The sequence below is a fragment of the Penaeus japonicus genome, unplaced genomic scaffold, assembly GCF_977035675.1.
Source record: "Penaeus japonicus unplaced genomic scaffold, GWHDUDI00000001_assembly GWHDUDI00000009, whole genome shotgun sequence".
Lineage (NCBI taxonomy): Eukaryota > Metazoa > Arthropoda > Malacostraca > Decapoda > Penaeidae > Penaeus > Penaeus japonicus.
Window position 1 is genome coordinate 8,181,582 of NW_028234411.1, and position 5,946 is coordinate 8,187,527.

The window sequence follows — 5,946 nt, forward strand, 5'->3', positions numbered from 1 at the left end:
TGATAAGCAAAAAGACATTTCTATTTGTTTTTATCTCTTTTCTTCTTATCCCTTATTTACTCTCCTTCCAAATAACCAAGACTACGCTATACTAGGTAGTATATGGGGTGCAACTCGTAAAAAAGAATTATCTGTTGCACAAATTGATCGCGAGAAAGACGAAGCAGAGAGCACCCAAGTTTGCGTGACGTCACAAAAGCTTCTAAAAAGGAGGAGGCATTTGGACTCCATGGTCACAATCAAGATCGCATTTGCATATATTTATCATTAAGCAGGTACCTCGTCCTGGTTTATCCCTTGAGCATATGAATACGTCCTCATTTTGTATAAGAATGTCGTATGGAAATCATTGGAGGGTGGTATTCACCATATATATATTTTATATATGATGATAAATAGACATCATATATCTATTATATATATATATATATAGATAATGCAGCTTCCTCATGAGGTTCTGCACTTATCTTACTTCTGACAATTACCTGGCTCCTCCTCGATCCCCCGTAGTTAGGACACTTCACTATGAACCCATGACGCATAGTAATGAATCTCAGGTAGTGGTACATGGGCAGAGAAACGTTAGTCACCTTCGGTTCGAATTTTGACCGGGAAAGAGGAGAGAGGAGAGGAGGAGAGGAGGAGGAGAGGAGAGGAGGAGAGGAAGAGAGGAGGAGAGGAGGAGAGAGAAGAGAAGGAGGGGGAAGGGTAGGGTAGGCCACATCACGGAGATTATATGTTTTGCACGTCAACTGTAAGCTGTGATAAGTTCGTACAGCTTCATCCCACGTAAGACAGGCATCTTCCATGATTGATCTTATTTTGACTTGTAAAGGTCTGGGTTGAGGACAAGAATTATTTTTTGTAAATATACGACTTTTTGAGAGGGTGAATGAGAGAGAGAGCGAAGGAAAGACAAAGAGCAAATGAGATGAAAAGAGAAAGGAAGTGAAGTGAGTGGTGTGTGTGATTTGTTTGAGTGTGTGTGGTTGTGGTGTGTGTGGGGTGTGTGTGGTGGTGTGGGGGAGTGGGGGGGGGGGGGGGTTACTGAGTGTGTACATGAGGGTGCGTTTTGTGATGGAGTGGGATGTAGGGTGGGGGCGGTAGGGGGGGGGGGGGGGGGGGGGGTGGAGGGTGGTGGGGGGGAGAGAGAGAGAAAGAAAAAGAGAGAGAGAAAAGAGAGAGAGAGGAGAGAGAGGGAGAAGAAGAGAGAGAGAGAGAGAGGAGAGAGAGAGAGAGAGAGAGAGAGAGAGAGAGAGAGAGAGAGAGAGAGAGAGAGAGAGAGAGAGAGAGAGAGAGAGAGAGAGAGAGGGAAGGGCTGGAGTTAGTGAGACAGAATCGCTGTCAACGGAAACTTTTATGACGTCATGAAAACTTGGACCGTTTTTGCACCGTCTTTCGCGTGATCAATTTGTGCAAGAGAAGCCTAGCACGCTCGCTGCAAGGGTGACCCACCTACCAAGGCCTTTTCCCAGGAGGAGGAGGAGCGTCGAAGGGCAACAGCCTCTGCCCGCCCCTTCCCGAGTGGAGGCTCGTGATTGGTGGGTTACTTTTGCAATACGCGGGCAAGGCATCTATTGCATAAATTGATCACACGGAAAGAGATACAAAAACTGCCCAAGATTGTATGACGTCCTAAAAGCTCCCATAAGGTCTATGAGTATATGTGTGAGTCAAGTCTCTCTCTCTCTCTCTCTCTCTCTCTCTGTCTGTCTCTCTTTAGTTGCATACTCACTTTTCTCTTAAGCATTGTATAAGTTAACTGTTATTCTTTTTATTTTCTCAACAGTCTAATAATTTTCATGCTCTTAATTATTAACTTATTCAGTCACTTATTCTTCTTTTAATTATTTTTCTCATTGATTTTATCAGTCTTACGCACACACATGCACGCAGAAACATACATACACACACAGATAGAGGATCAAAATTAGGCGACGATAGAGAGATTTGTGACGTCACAGAATTCTGTCCAGTTTTTATGCCTTCTTTCGCGCGATCAGTTTGTGCAACAAAAACTTCATCCGTGCATTGCACAAATGATCCACCAATCACGAACCTCCACTCAAGAAGGGCGGGCTGATGCTGCTGCCCTCCGACACTCTGCATCCTTCTAGGAAAAGGCTGTGGCTGTTGTTTCACCTTTGCAGCGATCGTGCTAGGCTTCTCTTGCACAAATTGATGACAGGAAATACGCCAGAAAAGCTTCCACAGCAACTCATTTCCCGCTCTCCTCCTCTCTCATCCTTTGTCCTTTACTCCCTTTCTCTTTTAATCTCATGTCTTAGTCTTTTCTTCTTCTTCATCTTCTTCTTCCACTACCACCTTTCTCTCTCTCTCCCAAAAAGACAATGAGAGAGAAACGGGAGGGGGGGTGGGGGATGTTATATGTAGATTGGTTTGAAAGTATATGCCTTTGTGATATCCCGCGCTATTGCCACTAAATCAATTAGGCGGCGGAGTTTCACTTTTCTGTCCCGCCCCTCTCTCTCTTTCTCTTTTCCTCTATATCTCCTTCTTCCTCTCTCTCTAACTTTTTTTCTGCTGCATTAATTGAACGACAACGTAAAAACTAGCCAAGACTTTATGTTGGCACAGACGCCTCTACAACCGCTTTCTCTCTCTCTCTCTCTTAGTGTAAGCGTATGCATGATTTCGATTGTGTGTGTGTGTGTCTGTGTGTGTATGTGAAAGCATTGAAAACATAACAGAAACTCTCTCTCTCTCATTATGTATGTGCGTACGACTGTATGTAAGTGTTGTATGCATGGGTATAATGTGTTCAGAGCTCTAATATTATTACATAAATAATATTATCAATGATTACAAATATCAGATACATAGAAATACTTTAAGTTTCCCGTTTATGCCTTTATTTCAAAGAACTAACTAAAAACTCAAACTATGATCATGATTTTGATTTTAATTATCAGGGAAGAAAATGCTTTGTCCGAAGTGAAACAGGGGTATAACATCCCGTAGATTATTCACGCAACGACAACGGTAAATTAGATTCTTGCTATGAATAACTCGTGAGGCAAATGTTTCACAAACTGATCGTGAGGAAGACGGTACAAAAAGTTTGCGTAACGTCACAAAAGTTTCTACTAAAGACTAGGAGCAGGACAACGCAAAGGAATTTCAGCCTTAATGGCCACAGTCAGCGATACATTTGCATATATTTAAATTTCAGAAGCTACCTGATTCTTTCCTATCCTTTAGATTATTGTGACGTTTTACGAACTTGACTGCACTTTACAAAGTCTTTATCAATTTGTAAACAGATAATCAATTAGATAATAGCAACATTATCAGATCTTTAACCTAATTTACTACTGAAAACTATATGAATCCTAGACCACCGTTACTTAAGATATATCAACATGAGTGACGCATATTAATGGTTTCCAGTTTGGGTTTCGCTGCCACAGAGACGTTGATTATTCTTTTATTCGAGATTTGTCCGGAAAGAAGAGGGGGGTGGGGTCGCGTATAAAACTTCCATTCACAAGATTATGGAAAGAAATCTATGTGATGAAACAAGTACGGTAAGAAAATCATTCCTATGATGAAGAAACACATTATATTTAACTTATGTGAATAACGCCTCGATGGCGCAGTAGGCAGCGCGTGAGTCTCATAATCTCAAGGTCGTGAGTTCGATCCTCACTCGGGGCATGGAATTTTAAGCAAGGAGGCAAGAGGACACTCAGGAAAATAGCAATTATTCCCTCCTTTGCATTGAATCGTATTTAGGCGGTTCCGCAACATACGAGAAGAAAACTAATTAGTCCATTAATTTCCAGTACCCTACTGGTTTTGATTTTATATTTGTCCCTCTCATATCCTTTTAATTATACTATCTGCTCTTATTTTCTTTTGCCTTTCCCAATGCTATTGTTGTATCTTACTGACAATGATTAATCTATCTCTCCTGCAAAGAAAAAAAAGGAGCAAGAAGGGAGAGTTGTTGCCACTGTCAATTTTTTTATGACATCATAAACAATGTGATAGACATTGTTTAAATGGCCAAGGTGGTGTCATGGTGTCACAGAAGCTTCTACAATCATACATGACGATAAGTTTCTAGTACAGCTGCTTCTAACTGTACTAGTTAGAAGCACACGCGTGTGTGTGTGAAAAGAGAACGGATGTGAGGGCCACAAAGAAAGATGAGGGTCGAGGAAAGCTGTAGAGAATCACTGTCAATGGAAGCTTTTATGACGTCATAAAAACTTGGACCGTTTTTGCACCGTCTTTCGCGTGATCAATTTGTGCAAGAGAAGCCTAGCACGGTCGCTGCAAGGGTGACCCACCAACCACAGCCTTTTCCCAGGAGGAGGAGGAGCGTCGGAGGGCAACAGCCTCTGCCCGCCCCTTCCCGAGTGGAGGCTCCTGATTGGTGGGTCACTTTTGCAATACGTGGGTACGGCTTCTGTTACACAAATTGATCGCGCGAAAGAAGGAACAAAAACTATGTATATGCGTATGTGCGCGCGTGTGTATGTATGTGGATGCTAGTGGGTAAGACAGGTAGGAAACATCAGGAAAAGGCTTAAATGAAGAATGTGACTGAATAGGAAATTTACTCACTGAGTGAATAAATAGGAAACAGATTAGACTTGTGACCAACAGATAACTAAAACAATAATTAAGAGACGCGTAAGAATGCAAGGCCTACTAAAGAGAGAGATAGAGATAGATAAATAGATAGATAGATAGATAGATAGATAGAGAGAGAGAGAAAGAGAGAGAGAAGAGAGGGAGAGATAGAGAGAGAGAGAAAGAAAGAGAGAGAGAGAAAGATAGAGTAACATACGCATACACTCAAAGAGGGATATGTGACTATGAGAACTTCTGTGATGTCATAAAATCTTGACCAGGTTTTAGACCACCTTTCGCGTGATCAATTTGTGACTTATACGTATAACTCGTGAGGCAAATGTTTCACAAACTGATCGTGAGAAAGACGGCACAAAAAGTTTGCGTAACGTCACAAATGTTTCTACTAAAGACAACGCAAAGGAATTTCAGCCTTAATGGCCACAGTCAGCGATACATTTGCCTATATTTAAATTTCAGAAGCTACCTGGTTCTTTCCTACCCTTTAGATTATTGTGACGTATTACGAACTCAACTACACTTTACAATGTCTTTCTTAATTTGTAAACAGATAATCAAATAAAATAATATCAACATTTACCTGTGAAGACTACATGAATCCTAGACCACCGTTACTTAGGACATTTCAACGTGAATGACGCATATTAATGGTTTCCAGATTGAAATCCACTGCCACAGAGACGTTAATTTTCCTTTTATTCGAGATTTGTCCGGGAAGAAAAATGGGGGGGGGGTGCGTATAAAATTTCCATTCATAAGATTATGAAAAAAATCTATGTGATAAAAGAAGTACGGTAAGAAAATCATTCCTATGACGAATAAACATATTATATTTAACTTAAGTGAATAATGCCTCGATGGCGCAGTAGGCAGCGCGTGAGTCTCATAATCTCAAGGTCGTGAGTTCGATCCTCACTCGGGGCATGGAATTTTAAGCAAGGATGCAGGAGAACACTCAACAAAATAAAAACCATTCCCTCCTTTCCTTTGAATCGTATTTAGGCGGTTCCGCAACATACGAGAAGAAAACTAATTGGTCTATTAATTTCCAGTACCCTACTGGTTTTAATTTCATATTTGTCTCTCTCATATCCTTTTATTTATATCATCTACACTTGTATTCTTCTTCATTTCCTAATATTGTATCTTACTGACATCATAAACACCTTTTTGCGTGATCAATATGTGGAACAGAAGCCTATGAGGAGTGTTGAAAGACAACAACATTTTCCCGCCATTTCGCGAGTGGAGGCATGCGATACACATTGTTTAATTGGCCAAGATATGGTCACAGAAGTTTCTCTAATCATACATGACGATAAG

General features: G+C 41.0%; 2 non-coding genes across 2 annotated transcripts; both read left to right on the forward strand.

Annotated features, from left to right (window-relative positions):
* Positions 1 to 3,605: 3,605 nt before the first annotated feature.
* Positions 3,606 to 3,678, forward strand: TRNAM-CAU (transfer RNA methionine (anticodon CAU)). The gene has a single exon. It is a non-coding gene; the product is annotated as a tRNA-Met (tRNA).
* Positions 3,679 to 5,474: 1,796 nt separating this feature from the next.
* TRNAM-CAU (transfer RNA methionine (anticodon CAU)) lies at positions 5,475 to 5,547 on the forward strand. The gene has a single exon. It is a non-coding gene; the product is annotated as a tRNA-Met (tRNA).
* The last annotated feature ends 399 nt before the right edge of the window (positions 5,548 to 5,946 follow it).